This window comes from Zea mays, chromosome 6 (genome assembly GCF_902167145.1).
Source record: "Zea mays cultivar B73 chromosome 6, Zm-B73-REFERENCE-NAM-5.0, whole genome shotgun sequence".
NCBI lineage: Eukaryota > Viridiplantae > Streptophyta > Magnoliopsida > Poales > Poaceae > Zea > Zea mays.
In genome coordinates this window covers 169,496,417-169,517,394 of record NC_050101.1, presented here as the reverse complement: position 1 = coordinate 169,517,394, position 20,978 = coordinate 169,496,417, and the positions used below count along the sequence as shown (strand labels likewise).

General features: G+C 44.4%; 1 long non-coding RNA gene and 1 other non-coding gene across 2 annotated transcripts; both read right to left on the bottom strand.

The window, feature by feature from the left end:
• Positions 1–865: 865 nt before the first annotated feature.
• On the bottom strand, positions 866–1,370 carry LOC103630581 (uncharacterized). The gene is made up of 2 exons (XR_002262651.2): positions 1,276–1,370; positions 866–927 (listed from the first exon to the last, which is right to left on the bottom strand). It is a non-coding gene; the product is annotated as an uncharacterized protein (transcript).
• Positions 1,371–9,145: 7,775 nt separating this feature from the next.
• Positions 9,146–9,492, bottom strand: LOC103630582 (uncharacterized). The gene is made up of 2 exons (XR_002262650.1): positions 9,421–9,492; positions 9,146–9,220 (listed from the first exon to the last, which is right to left on the bottom strand). It is a non-coding gene; the product is annotated as an uncharacterized lncRNA (long non-coding RNA).
• Between the last annotated feature and the right edge of the window lie 11,486 nt (positions 9,493–20,978).

Sequence of the window (20,978 nt, the reverse complement as noted above, 5' to 3'; positions counted from 1 at the left end):
GCCATGCAGCTCTCTACATGTTCAAGGAAAAAAGATGGAAAAATACACAGGTGATAGTATTGTCACATTTGAGACAAGTTGATGATTATGCCTGGTGCTACTCACATCAGTATACATATATTATCGATGCTTGCTACCATCACACGTCGATGCGATATTAAATGGCTACTTTATCTAATAGATTGTAACTCAGGGCTTGTTCGTTTTCACCGTTAATCTATGTGGATTGGGTGGTATTGAGTCGATTTAAATCAATAACAAGTCAAAATCCATCTCAATCAATTTCAATACACTTCAATCCGCATGTAATTGGAATAACCAAACAAGGCCTCAAGTGGACAACTCTTGTGTGTTAGCAGCAAGTTAAGAAAATTACAGGTCGACAAAAAACGAAGTCAAGCTGAGAAACCTTGAAAATTCGGACAGCATTTCCATGCTTGATGCTCCAGAACCGTATCTCGTTGTCCCCATCGCAAGAACAAATGAGCCTTTTAACAACTGGTGTCTAACCTTATTCGTTCATCCAAATTGCGCTCTTGCAGTGTGAGAGCATCGATATCTGCCTATTGATAACAAATATAAAGAACAAATATTTATTCCAAGAGAAAAACCATTACTTAAGCATGAAGCATCTGCATTCCCAATTCGATAAATTGTGTCATGAGAATTCAGAAGAACTATATTAGTCAGAGAGAAGTGAATAGTGGTACCTGTAAAATGGACATATCATCACTAACTTCTTCGGGTCGAGAGTCGTCAACTCCTCTACAAAAGGCCACATGAATTAAGTAATGCCCATAAACCACCAATTACAGATATAGACATTGAGAATAATTACTTCCAACGGATGTTGTTCTTAAGCTTCTTTTCTATCAGTCCTATCCCTTCAAGAACATTAGTGATGTCATATATACGCCTTTTCTGTACCTGAAAAAGCTATATACGCATATGTTTAACAAAAGAAACCATGACTGGATCAAGTACCAAAAGGAAAGCACCAACCTCTAGTCAACATCAATATCATCTGAACAGCTGTGATCAACCAAGCCAGCCAGCAAACCAACCTGGATATATATATATATCGTTGAGCTAAAACAGCATGGTACGGTGGGGCTAACCTAGCTACAGCTAGCAACCAATATGAATTGAAATAAGCTACGAGCGAGCGAGAAGGGGCATAGCGTGGCGCCATGGACGACCCTCCTTGTGCTACAGGTCGCTTAGTTGTGTGGTAGTAGATGAACAGCTGTGATCAACATTTCAGCTGTGATCAACCTCTAGAGTTTCTGCAGCATTATTCAGATCAACAATGCCACCAGGTGCACCTTTTAGCAAGTTCAGGAACTTTGTCAAGAGCCCTAAAAGGCAACAATACCTCGCAATTAAAAAAAGGAAAACTCATCAAGATGCCATGGAGACGTGAACAAAAGAACAGGAAAACCATAGCTGATTCTTCTCACCGAGGGAGCTATCATAGCGGCAGCCACCAACAGGAGTAGAAAGATTGCCTGGAGAACCTGAGGAAGAGTATTTGCAATTGAATTGAGTATTGGACCCAAATAGGATGATTTATGGTTTACATTACAAGTGTGGCATCACTCACCAAAACCCAAAGGGGTCTCAGGACCAGATTTCTGGCCCTTCGTAGCCTTAGGCTTGGTGGATGCTTTTAAACCTTTCCCTGAAGGGGGTGTAGGAACTGGGCTGCTGCCAGCATTAGCATATCCAGGGCTCATCCAGTCATTTGATTCGGCAGCTTCATTTTCTGTTCTGTCGTTATGTTTCCGTTTCAACTGCAATAGGAAGGTTCTTGTTAGAATCAGAGCTAAATAAGGAGTCACATGCAGATGGTAGCGCGTAATACTTTGAAAAAGATTTGAGATATAATATTTGTGAGCAGCATCACTGAGACCACCCGCATGGTTACCTTCAAACAGAGGAATCATGGCCCATGCAAATGACTCTTTACAAGGCATAATTCGAGACCATACTTGCAGCTTTTGCTTCTCTTTCTCAGCTAAGTGCACCTGACAAAGAATGGGTGCAGGAATAATATGAGAACACGCAATCGATGTAGGCAGCACAACACTAATATTATAATGAATAACACCTTTTAACTTACAGGCTCTTTATGAGAATAAACAGAAGGTGTTACTCCCCCTTCTTCAGTAGCAGCCTTTTCCAATTGAATCAAAAGGCAGACTGATGGTGAATGTGTGTCCAATGAAAAAACGTCTCGACGATCCAAAGAACCCTGAGCCTGTTAAGCCCAGAGGAAGTTAAATGATCAGTAAGAATAGAAATTTGATTAGTGTAAACTTAACATTGTTAACATGGTACAATATTCTATATATGCAGATATAAAACAAGAAGAAGAAAACAACTGGCGCTGAGAGCTTACATCCTGCATATCTGTTGGAAGTATGTGAAAGTAGAAGTCTTATGACAGTTTTTCTCTTCTGTCTCTGTTATACAAGCAAATCGTTCCACTGAAAGGTTCTAAACGCACATGATAGATCGTGAAAATAGAAAGTTAAAATTGTGCGGTTGAGTGTAAATGAGATAAATTACAGTAAAGAAGTTAAGAAGCAATCACAAAATATTCTAGCTTTACTGGATGAATTGAACAATTCAAAAACAGAAATGTTGTAACGCTTTCCATATATCTATTGTTTTAAGTAAAGATTTAGAAACAGCGATAGCCAACATAAGAGTTTTGGAAGTGGGCATCCTATCCTAGTAATTATTGTACCTACCATCAATACTATAAGTTGTTCATTAGTGCACATAAGCACATCAAGTCTGCACCCTTGGAGATGCACTGAGAAAGGTAGTTATTAAGGTTAAAATAAGAGAACTAAGAGGTGCATTTTACTTTGTTTATGGCATTTCCAGTGCAATTGATATAATTGGCTCTAATAAGAGTAAAAATATGTCCACTGGTTTTCCATCGGTTCGCCAAAAGTAGTACTATATATGATTTACTATATAATGCACCTAGCTACATTGTACCTAACACAACCAACAACAATGGTGGAACTGTTTATAGAACAACAGAAGTAAATCAAGAGTAGCATGGTAGCTACCAGCCAGGCGAACATTACCTGAAGCACGACAGAGGTGGTGGTGTTAGCATGAACTGTGAGCAAGCAAATACTCTGCAACATTCTCTTGAGTGTCATCTCATACTCCCTCTCTTGCCTTCCTGCAAAAACAACTCGCCATTTCAGTGACCCAATAACACGCACAGCCGTGGGACAAAATGAACTTGAGGGGAAGAGCGGGGTATCGATCTGGCCGGTCCTAGGCTTCCACACGGCCTCGATGGAGGCCTTCTCGGGGGTTCTCCCCCTTACGGTCCCCGGCTTGGGCCCATACACAGCGGATAGCATGACGATTCCGCCCTGCGCCCACCGCGTGCAGCCGTGGGCGCGGTGGAGCAGGTTCCCGATGCAGGTGAACAGCCGGAGCTGGTTCGGGTTCTGCCCATCCGCGCGGCTACCTCCCTCCATCATCCCTTACCACTACGCTCCGGTCAGGGGCGTCCCAGAGTGCGAAATGAAAGTAGAGGCCTAATTTAACATACTAAAATAAGAATAGTAGTATGTGATAAAGCTGTAAACTTAGTATTGTACCTGGTACATAATATTCACATGAAAATCATCAATCTCTTTGTGTTCTTTGTAATGAAATCTTCAATAATATATTCATAGTCAATCTTTTCTACCATATCTCCCTCAACTGCTATGACAGCCAATGCATTAAGTCTTTCTTATATCATTGTAGAGCGCAAGTCGGACTTTAATAGCTTCAACTTAGAAAAGCTTCACTCAGTCGATGCAACAGTCACAAGAATAGTCAAAAAGAACTCTGTATGCAATGGTTGCATTAGGAAAATAATCATGCTCCTCCAGAAAATTTTGAATTTCAAGAGGACCAATGTTGTTCTGTGGAATAAAACCTTGGAGAAACCCAATTCCACATACAGGTCATTTGCATCAATTACCAAAGGCATCATACATCACCTGCAAAGTGCCGCAAGAAACAGTCAAGTCTGTATTTTGATAAGCAATGCATGCAGTGAAACCGGGGTGCAGAAATTGTGTTTCTGAAAAAAAGGTGATGAAAAAAGTCACAATAACTAATCAGTTTTTCTGAGATACCAAAAAAATAAAACATGGGGCAAGTAGGGACGGACTGTTGGAATTAAAGCACATCACACATGCCTAAGTGCTATGGCACTGTATGCCATCATTTTGCATTAATCCTTTGTTCTACAGGTTTCATCCTCATCTGGTCAGGCATTAGATCTTGGCTATCAGATTTCTACCATAACCCCAGCCACATTTACCGTTTTGTATATATCAATTGGAAGTCTGAAACTTCAGCAACAAACCGACATTTATGTCCTACAGTGTACAATATTATTATTACATAGTTTATTCTAAATTTTGCAAAGCACCATTTCTTATAGTACAAACAATCATCAATAAATTAGAATTAAGGTTATTGAAGAACACATGTAGAACCCTGTAAAACGTGTATTGCACAGTTGCATCCTACCATGACTGTAGAGTTGATTAAAAATACTAACAAAAATCTAATGTGCAAGCAATAGGATAATTTCAATCTGATCCTATTCAAAATAAATGTAGGAGTGTAAATAAGCACAAAACATGATGTCTCATCTTCGAAAGATTATTGAACAGCCATCGGGTTGAACTCAGTGTCTTTCTTCTTTAGCTCTAGGGTGATATTCTTCTCTAACAAAAATCTAATGTGCAAGCAATAGGATAATTTCAATATGATCCTATTCAAAATAAATGTAGGAGTGTAAATAAGCACAAAACAGGGAGTTACCTCTTCGAAAGATTATTGAACAACCATCGGGCTTAACTCAGTGTCTTTCTTCTTTAGCTCTAGGGTGATATTCTTCTCTATCTTCAGGAAATCTGTGATTTTGACCTTCTTGGGTGAAGTAGCTTGATTCTTCTCCTCTGTTTGGGAAGCCTAGCATTTAGCCTTGGTCGGTGAGGGTGACCCCTTCTTCCCATCGGTGTGACAGACAACACCTTCAGCAGGAGGCTAGGTGTCAGATTTAACAGCTAGGGTTTAGGACCTCTTTGGCGATAGGGAATTATCCTTCACGACATCAAATTGAGTGATCACAACTGGTAATTTGGGGGACTTCGTTGGGGACAACGCCAGCTTGGACCTTCGGTTCGACCTTCGCACGGTCGGTCTTTGCCTGCGGCTTCTCCGGAGATGGCGCTGCAAGGGGAGGACGATCGTGAAGTGGGGGTGGAGACAGGCGATGGCAGAGGCAATCTTGGTCTCAGGGGCGGGGTGTTCTGCCATCACGCGACAATCTCGGGAGGGGGAGGGACGGACAGACGACCAATGGGGTAGGGTCAAGGTGCGGCAGCCGGGGGCGCTGGGCGTGGGCGGGCTCGGGGCCTAGAGCGGCACGCCGATGCGAGAATGGCGGGCGAGGAGGCTGCAGGTTGGAGCATGTGGGCCGCGCGCGGACGAGGGACGCGAGGCCTCCTGGAGCGGGGCGGAGGCGAGCCTTCCTGAAATGGCGCCTACGTGATGATGGCGTGCGGGGAGGGCGCAGGGCATTGCGGAGGAATGGCGCCGGCGCGAGCTCTCCGGGGATGGGCTAGGGCACGGCACGGACGCGAGAATGGCGAGAGTGGGCAGGGGCATGGTGTAGCCTGTGGAGGCGAGCAGGGAGGGTGGGTCGTGGGAGTGGCGGCGGTGTGGGGAGGAGAGTCGGGGGAGGTTAGAGGAGCAGTTGCCGAGGGATGGAGTAGACTTGAAGGGGAGGCGACGAGACGGACGGTGATGATTTGATGTATATAGATGGACGGTGCAGATTGGCTGAAGGCAGAACCAGGGGGAGGCAGCCTACCCCTTACAGCCTTAATATAGAAGTATAGATTTATTAACAAACAACGATAATATGAAACAACAGGGAAAATAACATCAATTGTGAGTTGAAGTGCTAAGATTGATGCAAGAAAATAATATCAATGCTATGCAAATTCAGAAGTTAAGTGAGAGAATAAGTGAAGCACCTGGCAGATGAGGTCCTCGGCTAGGGTGAGGACAGCAAATGTGGCAGCCTTTAGTTGCAATAGGCTTCTTATCAAGAGCCATCAAGTACCTGGTACAATTCACAAGCGCAATTTGAACGAAGTGAAGTACTCTTGGATTCTCAAATTCACACGAAAAGTACTGGGAGCGCGGTTGAATAACCATGCCAAGAAGACCCGCCAGCCTTTGGCGACGTCACCGCCCCTGCCGCTGTAGTGGAGCCGTTGCAGCAGGCGGCAGCACAGAGCAGTTGTAGGCTACCGCGTTTGCGCGGGCGGATGGCGGCTAGGCCAAACAACCATGAAGTTGAAGAACCACAAGTACCTCCCATCGTGCATTGACATATAGGACATTGGCTTGTAAAGCTTAGCTGGAGGGATTGCAGGGAGAGCTGGTGCAGGAGAGACGGCACGCGGGGGTGGGGGAGCCCTGGCGAGATGGCGCGCGGGGGTGGGGCTATGGAGGTCGTGGCGCGCGGGGGTGGGGGAGCCCTGGCGATGACAGCGCGTGGGGGTGGGGCGGTGGAGACGGCGAGCAGGGGTGGCGCTGTGGAGGCGACACGGCGCGCGGAGGTGGGGGAGGCCGTCGACTGTGGGCCTTGTCTGGGCCACAAGCAGATGGGCCTCCCAGTAAGCGTGTAATTCGTATTGGCAAGCTAAAAATAGTACCACATTGTTCACTAAACTGTGCACACATCTGTTTATAAGGTCTAGTGCGCACACAACATGTGGTCTTGGTTGGCCGCGAGCTTTGACCCACGCAGCTAGTTTTTTTGGTAAAAATTTGGTCGCGGTGCGCGGGACATATAGTTGGGAATGGGAAATGGGTCACATGCGCGGGACACAGTTGGGAATGGAAATGAAAACACAGGTTACACAGATGTGGAAGGAATGAGAATGGCAACACTGGTTCAGAAAACCGATCTGTCAGGGGGCGCATGGGAATGGGAATGGTAGAACCAGGAATGGCAGCCTACCCCTTACCGTCTTAATAGTAGTAAAGAGCTTCTTCATATTCGAAAAAAACACAATAAAATCAGGAACATAGTGGTTAGCTACCTAACAAATGAACATGTAACAAGGATCTTGTTATCAATAAAAGTACTGCATACAGACAAATGAACATGTAACAACATAGAACCGTGTATGTATACATCATTGAAGTAGCAAAAATTCAGTTACACAATCAGAGCATTTTTAGTTTATTAACGTATCAAAAAATTGATTCCACTCAGAGCCTGTACGCTAATTAACAGAAACAAACTGCGTAACCATATATTATGATTGGTTGCCTGAACCACATGTGAATATACCAGTTTGTTTATGTTAATTGGCTTGAGAGCAGTAATGCAAATACGGCTCTAATCCATCACCTGAGCAGTAATGCAATCAATAATTATAATTGCATAAAAAAACAGAAATGCAACCAATTAAAATAAAGATTGCAAGGGGAGCACAACAGAATACATGTTCTGAATATGTTGGTGCTAGATTTCCAAGTGTTGCTTCAAGCAGAGGAGCGTCTTCTTGGCCGCCTTCTTCTCCAGTGCTTTCTTGTCCCTGCCAACAACAACCGGATGGGGACAGGGTCAGCGCCAAGCAACAGAGATGATATGGACATGTCGCAGAACCATCAAAGAATAAGCGCATCTCTTGCGGCTGTCGCCGCCCGTCCTAGGAGACCTTAGCGTTGGGCTTCCGCTCCGCTGCACGCTCATGATCGCAGCCACGCTGCTTGCTGTGTGCGCGCAAGTGATGGATTGGAGCCGTTGTGGAATGAAAACAGCATATAAAAATGCTAAGCATCTAGGCGCGACAAATTTGCTGAGAGAGCGGAGCAGCATGGTTGTTGAGGGATTGGATTGATAGAACAAGGGGTATCTCAGTGCAAAGGGCCTCGTAGGGAAGATTAGGCAATCAGCCTGAAAGTTTCAGACATATGCTTGTCATGTTTCTCAGTAACCATAGGCCCATTAGTATGAACAGAACAGGCAGTACACAGTTTCGAATGTGTAACGACAATTTGGAAGTTACAACAAAACATGTTTTTAAGGGAAAAGCATAGAAGAGACATCAACAGAGAACATCTCAACAACCAGGAACCCCAAAGGGAATAATCGTGTCCCAACATTTCATAATAACCTGTACTACATGAAAAAACAATTCCCTGTCGGTATGTAGCTGAAATCACTGTCAGTTATTGAAGTAGGAGCAACAAACCAGCAAACCAACCAGTAGGGATACTTGGTGCATTTTACCTGTTCGTGTTATGAACTGGGATGATAATCATGCATCATAGCCACTTGATATCAGGAACATGCACCATGGCCAGAAAAACACATCAAAATCAAAATCAATACAAAGTACACAATGCAAATATACAATTCCATGTAATTGGCATCAAAGCCCAGTCTCTCTGGCATCCTGATTTGTTATAATTTCTAGACAAACAACACAAAATGCTGAAATCTTCATAGGAAAATTCAGACATATGCTTGTCAATTGTAACTGTATAATTGTTGGCCAACAAACTCAAAACAAAAAAAAGGAAGGCAGGCCTGGAGAAAGGACAACTTGATACGACCTATAACACAAGCAAAACTTGCACAACACAGCACATTGTGCTCAGATGTGTACACTGCCCTAGGATGAATAATAAGTACCAGTAACACAGATAGATTGAAATGCAAATTAACCAGCTCCGGCAAACACACAAAGGTTAGGGATTAGCTACAAATACAGTTTGCCAAGGTCCTATAGCATTCTTTTAAATCTAAGGATAATAAACTGTTCCAACCAAGAGCCCGCAACATGATTCGACAATAATAGGTGCACTTAAATCTCCAGTTTGCAATGACACTTCACAAGAATGAGTCATAAGCTACACAAAATACTAATGTCGTGGTTTAAATACATGTTCCATCAGAAACTCTTAGCCTAGGCTGATCAAGCAGCATTAAAGTTGAAATCTCTGCATGGAGCATGATGCAACGACCTAACACAATAACGAAAGGATAAAATAGAAAGGTGGGCGACACATACTCCTTGGATCTTCTTCCCGGTGACTGGGCACTTCGGTCCGCTCGCGCGCTTCTTGGTGTACTGGTACACAAGTTTCCCACCTAATCAACTACAACACAACAACGACACTAAGTGAATATACGAGATTAAGTGGTAACAGTGCGATATCCGGTCTAAAGGGTCCTAGATCTCAAGGGCAGATCCATCTAACTCCTAACCAAAACATGAACAAATCAGCGAGAATCCTATCTCTACAACCTGCAGGAACAGAAACAACACAGGATGAGTGCGCTGATCTTACCAGGTGTCTTGACGACGCGGGTCTGGTTCGATTTGGTGGCGTAGCTGTGCCGCTTCTGGTAGGTGAGCCACCACACCATCTTGACCCTAGTCGCTGCTTCCGGTAGGGAAGATGACAGCCGAGACGCACGGCGATGGGGCGGGGATTGTTGAGATGGGGGGAGCAGATCGTGGGGGGAGGGAGAGTGAGGATCGCGGCCATCGTGGCGGCTCGTGGGGGAGGATCGCGGCCATCGTGCAAAACAGTAAGGCATACGGCGATCGTGTCCACTATCTTTTGCTTCGAGGGTGGGGATTGAGCAGGGACAGATCGACGGTGCAGATTGGCTGAAGGCAGAACTAGATGGAGGCAGCCTACCCCTTACACTCTTAATATAGTAGTATATATATATATATAGGGAAGAGGTAATGGAAGCTCTAGGCTTCCGTTAGTGGAGGAAGCCCCAGCCAGGAGGCCGATCGGGTCGCGTTCGGCCCAATGGACGCCAGCTTGCGTCAGCCATGCATAGGATAGCAACGTATCCCGGCTAAGACGCTGCAACCGATATACGCACGCATAAAGGTATGTGGAAATGTGCATAACTCATGCATAAATGGAGAAGTTTCTGCCACAAATCACGAAACGAATATTTGCATGTGCATGCCGGTTTACGATTGCATAACGCTGTGAGACATGATAGCGTAAACCATGCAACATTTAAAAATCTCCCACTAGTTTGAGATAAGGAAAGACATGCGCGTAAATAAAGGCACAGTTACGTGAGGAAACAAATACAAGGTAAGCTCGTCCACGTTCGCTCGTCCACCGTCTTTATCTCAGGTATTGGCGGCGTTTAGCGGCGGCGGAAGTTAGAGGTACGGCCGGTGGCGAGAAAATGTCAAGCACCGGAGCTGGCGACGACATGCCACCTGTAGCATCTGTAAATACGCCAGCAGGTACGTCTGTTTCAATGGACATGAATCTTGTAGCGTCTGCGATCGCACCATACACAGAGGGTGTCTCCGTTACTCCCCCGGCAGCATTGAGGGCACCTGGACATATCGACGAGCAAACAAAAACGACAGATGTGGTCGGCGCAGAGAAGCACATCCCCATGAGACATATTGGGCCGCATGAACAGGACACACCTCATATTCTTCAAAGCCATGTAAGTTCTCCCTAATATGATACTCTTATTCTCTTACATACTTCTTTGTAATGTTGTACATATACCATGTTTAATTTAGACGCTATTGAATAGTAAATGTTAAATTTCTGTGCGCAGCCGGACAATATTGATATAAGATTGATACCTAAAGTCGGTATGACATTTAGTAACGTGGACGAGGCGTATAATTTTTATAGTCAATATGCATACGAGGTTGGATTTCCGTTGAAGAAATATAGGGAGCAGAAGAATTGTAAATGGTTGAACTGTTCAATGGAAGGAAAGAATGCTGAAAGGGTAGCTGGAAATCCAAGGATACGTAACACATGTTCGAAACGAACACAGTGCAAGGCTGGGATGAAACTTAAAAAAATCTACGATGATGCTAAAGAGAATGTTATTTCCGTTCGGATTGATATGGTAAACTATGAGCATAATCATGAATTTTTGAAGAAAGATACAGAAAAATGACAATTGCACCAAAACACATGATCGTGAATATATGGAGTTCCTTAGTGCGATGCAAGAAAGCAGGATTCCACAACATTGCATTATGGATTTTGTTACAGAAATGCATGGTGGCCCAGAAAACGTTCCAATAACCGTGCAGGACATGAGTAACCTGTAAGTGTATTATGCATTGACAATAATTGTATTTTATATTACAGAAACAATCATAATGTGTTGAATTAGATATAATGCATAATCATTACATTTTTTGTCAGGAAAAAAGCATGGCAAAGGGAAAGAAATGCAAATGATGTGTCAAAGCTGTTATCTTTTTTTCATTATGCAAGAAAGATAATCCACAATTTTTTTCATACTTTCAACTGGACAAAGAAGGGAAAATTTTAAGCATATTTTGGTCCCATGCTAGCCAGCAAGCCGAGTACATTGATTTTGGTGATGCAGTTACATTTGATACTACACATAAGACTAATATGTACGATAAGCCATTAGTCATGTTTGTTGGCTCGAACCACCACCTACAATGCACAATATTTGGGTTTGCTTTGCTAGGAGACGAGACAGTTGATACATTCGAGTGGGTCTTCAATACGTTCAAAACATGCATGGGATGTGACGGACCACGAGTGATGTTGACAGGTATGTTGTAATAAATGGCTCGTAATTATTATGGCACGTACTATATGATATCATATTGGCTTGCATGATGTTATGTAAATTTATCTATTTCAGATCAAGACCCTGCTATGCCAATCACACTAGGCAGAGTATTCCCAAACACAATACATCGATTGTGTTTGTGGCATGTGCAAAACAGGTATATGCCCCACTTGAATGAATTATATGCAAGATTTGAGGAGATGGATTTCAAAACAAGGTTCCAATCTATAATACATCATCCATTGAATGAAATGGAGTTCGAGGCTGCCTGGCAAATGATGCTAGATGATTTCCAGCTACACGAGAACAACACCCTTGCCAGATTATATGAAATACGCAAAGATTGGGTACCTGCATTTTTCAAAGGAGACTATTGTGGTCTTATGGTCTCTACACAACTGAAAGGGAATTAGGCTCACACCTAGTCCCTAATTGATTTTGGTGGTTGAATTGCCCAACACAAATAATTGGACTAACTAGTTTGCTCTAGTGTATAAGTTATACAGGTGCTAAAGGTTCACACTTAGCCAATAAAAAGACCAAGAGTTGGGTTCAACAAAAGAGCAAAGGGTCAACCGAAGGCACCTCTGGTCTGGCGCACCGGACTGTCCGGTGTGCCACCGGACAGTGTCCGATGCACCACCGGACATGTCCGGTGCACCAGAGGACTCCAACTCAAACTCGCCACCTTCGAGAATTTCCAGAGGAGACTCCGCTATAATTCACCGGACTGTCCGGTGTACACCGGACAGTGTTCGATGCTCCAAGGAAGAGCGGCCTCAGGAACTCGCCAGCTTCGGGAATCTCCAACGGCTAGTCCGCTATAATTCACCGGACATGTCCGGTGTGCACCGGACTGTCCGGTGCAACTCCAGAGCAACGGCTACATCGCGCCAACGGCTACCTGCGACGCATTAAATGCGCGCGCAGCGCGCGCAGAAGTCAGGCGTGCCCATACTGGCGCACCGGACAGTGAACAGTTCGTGTCCGGTGCGCCACCGGACATCAAGGCGGGCCCAGAAGTCAGAACTCCAACGGTCAGAATCCAACGGCTTTGGTGACGTGGCTGGGGCACCGGACATGTCCGGTGTGCACCGGACTGTCCGGTGCGCCATCGAACACACAGCCTCCCAACGGCCACTTTTGGTGGTTGGGGCTATAAATACCCCAACCACCCCACCATTCATAGCATCCAAGTTTTCCACTTCTCAACCACTTACAAGAGCTAGGCATTCAATTCTAGACACACCAAAGAGATCAAATCCTCTCCAACTCCACACAAGGCTTTAGCGATTAGCGAGAGAGATTTGTCGTGTTCTTTTGAGCTCTTGCGCTTGGATTGCTTCTTTTCTTTCTCACTTGTTCTTGTGATCAAAACTCCATTGTAATCAAGGCAAGAGGCACCAATTGTGTGGTGGCCCTTGCGGGGAAGTTTTGTTCCCGGCTTTGATTTGAGAAGAGAAGCTCACTCGGTCGGAAGGACCGTTTGAGAGAGGGAAGGGTTGAAAGAGACCCGACCTTTGTGGCCTCCTCAACGGGGAGTAGGTTTGCGAAAACCGAACCTCGGTAAAACAAATCCGCGTGTCACACTCTTTATTTGCTTGCGATTTGTGTTGCACCCTCTCTCGCGGACTCGTTTATATTTCTAACGCTAACCCGGCTTGTAGTTGTGATTAACTTTGTAAATTTCAGTTTCGCCCTATTCACCCCCCTCTAGGCGACTATCAATTGGTATCAGAGCCCGGTGCTTCATTATAGCCTAACCGCTCGAAGTGATGATGGGAGATCACGCCAAGAAGGAGATGGAGACCGGCGAAAAGCCCACTACAAGCCACGGGAGCACTTCATCGGAAGAGTCCCGCACCAAGAGGAGGGAGAAGAAGAAGAGTTCCTCCAACAAAGGGAAGGAGAAGAAATCTTCTTCTCACCACAAAGAGAAGAAGGAAAAATCTTCTTCCCACAAGCCGCATCGGAGTGAGGACAAGCCAAAGAGGATGAGGAAAGTGGTCTACTACGAGACCGACACTTCATCAACATCGACCTCCGGCTCCGATGCGCCCTCCGTAACTTCTAAACGCCAAGAGCGTAAGAAGTTTAGTAAGATCCCCCTACACTATCCTCGCATTTCTAAACATGTACCTCTACTTTCCGTCCCATTAGGCAAACCACCAACTTTTGATGGTAAAGATTATGCTAGGTGGAGTGATTTAATGCGATTTCATCTAACCTCACTCCACAAAAGTATATGGGATGTTGTTGAGTTTGGTGCACAGGTACCGTCCATAGGGGATAAAGACTATGATGAGGATGAGGTGGCCCAAATCGAGCACTTCAACTCTCAAGCGACAACCATACTCCTTGCCTCTCTAAGCAAGGAGGAATACAACAAAGTGCAAGGGTTGAAGAATGCAAAGGAGATTTGGGACTTACTCAAGACCGCGCACGAGGGTGATGAACTCACCAAGATCACCAAGCGGGAAACGATCGAGGGGGAGCTCGGTCGCTTCCGTCTTCGCCAAGGGGAGGAGCCACAAGACATGTACAACTGGCTCAAGACTTTGGTGAACCAAGTGCGCAACCTCGGGAGCAAGAAGTGGGATGACCACGAGGTGGTTAAGGTTATTCTTAGATCACTCATTTTTCTTAACCCTACTCAAGTTCAATTAATTCGTGGTAATCCTAGATATACTCAAATGACCCCCGAGGAAGTTATCGGGAATTTTGTGAGCTTTGAATGCATGATCAAAGACTCCAAGAAGATCAACGAGCTTGATGAACCCTCCACGTCCGAAGCACAACCGGTGGCATTTAAGGCGACGGAGGAGAAGAAGGAGGAGTCTACACCAAGTAGACAACCAATTGACGCCTCCAAGCTCGACAATGAGGAGATGGCTTTAATCATCAAAGCTTTCACCAAATCCTCAAGCAACGGAAAGGGAAGGATTACAAATTCCGTTCCAAGAAGGTTTGCTACAAGTGTGGTAAGCCCGGACACTTTATAGCCAAATGTCCATTATCAAGTGATAGTGACAGGGGCGACGACAAGAAGGGGAGAAGAAAGGAGAAGAAGAGGTACTACAAGAAGAGGGGCGGCGATGCCCACGTATGCCGCGAGTGGGACTCCGACGAGAGATCCACCGACTCCTCCTCCGACGAGGACGCCGCCAACATCGCCGTCACCAAAGGACTCCTCTTCCCCAACGTCGGCCACAAGTGCCTCATGGCAAAGGACGGCAAAAGGAAGAAGGTAAAATCAAGATCCTCCACTAAATATGAAACCTCTAGTGATGAGGATGATGCTAGCAATGAGGAGGATAACTTACGCGTTCTTTTTGCCAACCTTAACATGGAACAAAAGGAAAAACTAAATGAGCTAATTAGTGCCATCCATGAAAAGGATGACCTCTTGGACTCCCAAGAGGACTTCCTAATCAAGGAAAATAAAAAGCATGTTAAGGTTAAAAATGCTTATGCTCTAGAAATTGAGAAATGTCAAAAATTATCTAGTGAGCTAAGCACTTGCCATGAAACAATAGACAACCTTAGAAATGAAAATGCTAATTTTTAGCTAAGGTTGATTCTCATGGTTGCAATGTTTCAATTCCCAACCCTAGAGATAATAATGATGATTTGCTTGCTAGGATTGAAGAATTAAACATTTCTCTTGCTAGCCTTAGAATTGAGAATGAAGAATTGCTTGCTAAAGCTAAAGATTTTGATGTTTGCAATGCTACCATTTCCGACCTTAGAACTAAGAATGATATCTTGCATGCTAAGGTTGTAGAATTAAAATCTTGCAAACCCTCTACATCTACCATTGAGCATGTTTCCATTTGTACTAGATGTAGAGATGTTAACATTGATGCTATTCATGATCATATGACTTTAATTAAACAACAAAATGATCATATAGCGATATTAGATGCTAAAATTGCCGAGCATAACTTAGAAAATGAAAAATTTAAATTTGCTAGAAGTATGCTCTATAGTGGGAGACGCCCTGGCATCAAGGATGGCATTGGCTTCCAAAGGGGAGACAATGTCAAACTTAATGCCCCTCCTAAAAGATTGTCTAATTTTGTAAAGGGCAAGGCTCCCATGCCTCAGGATAACGAGGGTTACATTTTGTACCCTGCCGGTTATCCCGAGGACAAAATTAGGAAAATTCATTCTAGGAAGTCTCACTCTGGTTCTAACCATGCTTTTATGTATAAGAGTGAGACATCTAGCTCTAGGCAACCAACCCGTGCTAAGTTGCCTAAGAAGAAAATTCCTAATGCATCAAATGAACATAGTCTCTCATTTAAAACTTTTGATGCTTCTTATGTTTTGACTAACAAATCCGGCAAAGTAGTTGCCAAATATGTTGGGGGCAAGCACAAGGGGTCAAAGACTTGTGTTTGGGTACCCAAAGTTCTTGTGTCTAATGCCAAAGGACCCAAAACCATTTGGGTACCTAAAGTCAAGAACTAAACTTGTTTTGTAGGTTTATGCATCCGGGGGCTCAAGTTGGATACTCGACAGCGGGTGCACGAACCACATGACAGGGGAGAAGAAGATGTTCTCCTCCTACGAGAAAAACCAAGATCCCCAACGAGCTATCACATTCGGGGATGGAAATCAAGGTTTGGTCAAAGGTCTTGGTAAAATAGCTATATCTCCTGACCATTCTATTTCCAATGTTTTCCTTGTAGATTCATTATATTACAATTTGCTTTCTGTATCTCAATTATGCAAAATGGGCTACAACTGTCTATTCACTGATGTAGGTGTCACTGTCTTTCGAAGAAGTGATGATTCAATAGCATTTAAGGGAGTGTTAGAGGGTCAGCTATACTTGGTAGATTTTGATAGAGCTGAACTCGACACTTGCTTAATTGCTAAGACTAACATGGGTTGGCTCTGGCACCGCCGACTAGCTCATGTTGGGATGAAGAATCTTCATAAGCTTCTAAAGGGAGAACACATTTTGGGACTAACAAATGTTCATTTTGAGAAAGACAAGGTTTGTAGCGCATGTCAAGCAGGAAAGCAAGTTGGTACCCATCATCCACACAAGAACGTCATGACGACCAACAGGCCGCTTGAGCTACTCCACATGGATCTATTCGGCCCGATTGCTTACATAAGCATCGGCGGGAGTAAGTACTGTCTAGTTATTGTGGATGATTATTCTCGCTTCACTTGGGTATTCTTTCTATAGGAAAAATCTCAAACCCAAGAGACCTTAAAGGGATTCTTGAGAAGGGCTCAAAATGAGTTCGGCTTAAGGATCAAGAAAATAAGAAGCGACAACGGGACGGAGTTCAAGAACTCACAAATTGAAGGCTTCCTTGAGGAGGAGGGCATCAAGCATGAGTTCTCTTCTCCCTACACCCCACAACAAAATGTAGTGGAGAGGAAGAATCGAACTCTTTTGGACATGGCAAGGACCATGCTTGATGAGTACAAGACTTCGGATCGGTTTTGGGCCGAGGCGGTAAACACCGCTTGCTACGCCATAAACCTGTTGTATCTACACCGAATCCTCAAAAAGACATCCTATGAACTCCTAACCGGTAAAAAGCCCAACATCTCATATTTTAGAGTTTTTGGTAGCAAATGCTTTATTCTTGTTAAGAGAGATAGAAAATCTAAATTTGCTCCTAAAACTGTAGAAGGTTTTTTACTTGGTTATGACTCAAACACAAGGGCATATAGGGTCTTTAACAAGTCCACTGGACTAGTTGAAGTCTCATGTGACGTTGAGTTTGATGAGACTAACGGCTCTCAAGTAGAGCAAGTTGATCTTGATGAGATAGGTATTGAAGAGGCTCCGTGCATCGCGCTAAGGAACATGTCCATTGGGGATGTGTGTCCTAAGGAATTCGAAGAGCCTCCAAATGAACAAGGTCAACCATCCTCCTCCACGCAAGCATCTCCACCAACTCAAAATGAGGATGAAGCTCAAGTTGATGAAGAAGAAGATCAATCAAATGAGCCACCTCAAGATGACGACATAGATCAAGGGGGAGATGCAAATAATCAAGACAAGGAGGATGAAGAACCAAGGCCGCCACACCCAAGAGTCCACCAAGCAATTCAACGAGATCACCCCGTCGACACCATCCTCGGCGACATTCATAAGGGGGTAACCACTAGATCTCGTGTTGCACATTTTTGTGAACATTACTCGTTTGTTTCCTCTATTGAACCACAAAGGGTAGAGGAAGCACTACAAGACTCGGATTGGGTGGTGGCGATGCAAGAGGAGCTCAACAACTTCACTAGGAATGAGGTATGGCATTTAGTTCCACGTCCAAATCAAAATGTTGTAGGAACCAAATGGGTCTTCCGCAACAAGCAAGATGAGCATGGTGTGGTGACAAGGAACAAAGCTCGACTTGTGGCCAAGGGATACTCCCAAGTCGAAGGTTTGGATTTCGGTGAAACCTATGCACCCGTAGCTAGGCTTGAGTCAATTCGCATATTATTGGCCTATGCTACTTACCATGGCTTTAAGCTTTATCAAATGGACGTGAAAAGTGCCTTCCTCAATGGACCAATCAAGGAAGAGGTCTATGTTGAGCAACCTCCCGGCTTTGAAGATAGTAAGTACCCTAACCATGTCTATAAGCTCTCTAAGGCGCTTTATGGGCTCAAGCAAGCCCCAAGAGCATGGTATGAATGCCTTAGAGATTTCCTTATTGCCAATGGCTTCAAAGTCGGAAAGGCCGATCCTACACTCTTTACTAAAACCCTTGAAAATGACTTGTTTGTATGCCAAATTTATGTTGATGATATTATATTTGGGTCTACTAACGAGTCTACATGTGAAGAGTTTAGTAGGATCATGACACAAAAATTCGAGATGTCTATGATGGGGGAGTTGAAGTATTTTCTAGGATTTCAAGTGAAGCAACTCCAAGAGGGCACCTTCCTAAGCCAAACCAAGTACACTCAAGATATTCTAAGCAAGTTTGGAATGAAGGATGTCAAACCCATCAAGACACCCATGGGAACTAATGGGCATCTCGACCTCGACACGGGAGGTAAGTCCGTGGATCAAAAGGTATACCGGTCGATGATAGGTTCTTTACTCTATTTATGTGCATCTCGACCGGATATTATGCTTTCCGTATGCATGTGTGCAAGATTCCAAGCCGACCCTAAGGAAGCTCACCTTACGGTCGTAAAACGAATCTTGAGATATTTGGCTTATACTCCTAAGTTTGGGCTTTGGTATCCTAGGGGATCCACATTTGACTTGATTGGCTATTCGGATGCCGATTGGGCAGGGTGCAAAATCAATAGGAAGAGCACATCGGGGACTTGCCAGTTCTTGGGAAGATCCTTGGTGTCTTGGGCTTCAAAGAAGCAAAATTCGGTCGCTCTTTCCACCGCCGAAGCCGAGTACATTGCCGCAGGTCATTGTTGCGCGCAATTGCTTTGGATGAGGCAAACCCTGCGGGACTACGGTTACAAATTAACCAAAGTCCCTTTGCTATGTGATAATGAGAGTGCAATCAAGATGGCGGATAATCCCGTCGAGCATAGCCGCACTAAACACATAGCCATTCGGTGTCACTTTTTAAGGGATCACCAACAAAAGGGAGATATCGAGATTTCTTACATTAACACTAAAGATCAATTAGCCGATATCTTTACCAAGCCTCTTGATGAACAAACTTTTAACAAACTTAGGCATGAGCTCAATATTCTTGATTCGTGCAATTTCTTTTGCTAGATTGCACACATAGCTCATTTTTATACCTTTGATCATGTCTCCTTCATATGCTATGACTAATGTGTTTTTTAAGTGAATTTCAAACAAGTCATAGGAATATTGAAAGGGAATTGGAGTCTTCGGCGAAGACAAAGGCTTCCACTCCGTAACTCATCCTTCGCCGTCACTCCAAGCAACTCTCCATTCTTGGGGGAGAAAGCATGAGCACCAAGCAAAAGTACTCCATCTTTGGTATAATCTTCACTCATTTGTTTTGACCAAAGAGGGAGAATGTAACTCGAGGGCTCTAATGATTCCGTTTTTGGTGATTCATGCCAAAGGGGGAGAAAGTAAGAGCCCAAAGCAAAAGGACCGCAACACCACCAATTTCAAAAATTTTGTGTTTCCAAGAATATTATAAATTAGTATTCTATTGTGTTTAAAAAGGGGGAGAAAGTAGTATTTCAAAAATGATATATCAAAATCCTCTTGAACACTAAGAGGAGGATCTCATTTAGGGGGAGTTTTGTCTAGTCAAAGGAAAAACATTTGAAACAGGGGGAGAAAATTCCAAATCTTACGAATGCTTTGCAAAATCTTATTCATTTACCTTTGACTATTTGCAAAAGAAGTTTGAAAAAGATTTACAAAAGAATTTGCAAAGACAAAACATGTGGTGCAAGCGTGGTCCAAAATGTTATAAGTAAGAAACAATCCATGCATATCTTGTAAGTAGTTATATTGGCTCAATTCCAAGCAATCTTTGCACTTACATTATGCAAACTAGTTCAACTATGCACTTCTATATTTGCTTTGGTTTGTGTTGGCATCAATCACCAAAAAGGGGGAGATTGAAAGGGAATTAGGCTCACACCTAGTCCCTAATTGATTTTGGTGGTTGAATTGCCCAACACAAATAATTGGACTAACTAGTTTGCTCTAGTGTATAAGTTATACAGGTGCTAAAGGTTCACACTTAGCCAATAAAAAGACCAAGAGTTGGGTTCAACAAAAGAGCAAAGGGTCAACCGAAGGCACCTCTGGTCTGGCGCACCGGACTGTCCGGTGTGCCACCGGACAGTGTCCGGTGCACCAGAGGACTCCAACTCAAACTCGCCACCTTCGGGAATTTCCAGAGGCGACTCCGCTATAATTCACCGGACTGTCCGGTGTACACCGGACAGTGTCCGATGCTCCAAGGAAGAGCGGCCTCAGGAACTCGCCAGCTTTGGGAATCTCCAACGGCTAGTCCGCTATAATTCACCGGACATGTCCGGTGTGCACCGGACTGTCCGGTGCAACTCCGGAGCAACGGCTACATCACGCCAACGGCTACCTGCGACGCATTAAATGCGCGCGCAGCGCGCGCAGAAGTCAGGCGTGCCCATACTGGCGCACCGGACAGTGAACAGTTCATGTCCGGTGCGCCACCGGACATCAAGGCGGGCCCAGAAGTCAGAACTCCAACGGTCAGAATCCAACGGCTTTGGTGACGTGGCTGGGGCACCGGACATGTCCGGTGTGCACCGGACTGTCCGGTGCGCCATCGAACAGACAGCCTCCCAACGGCCACTTTTG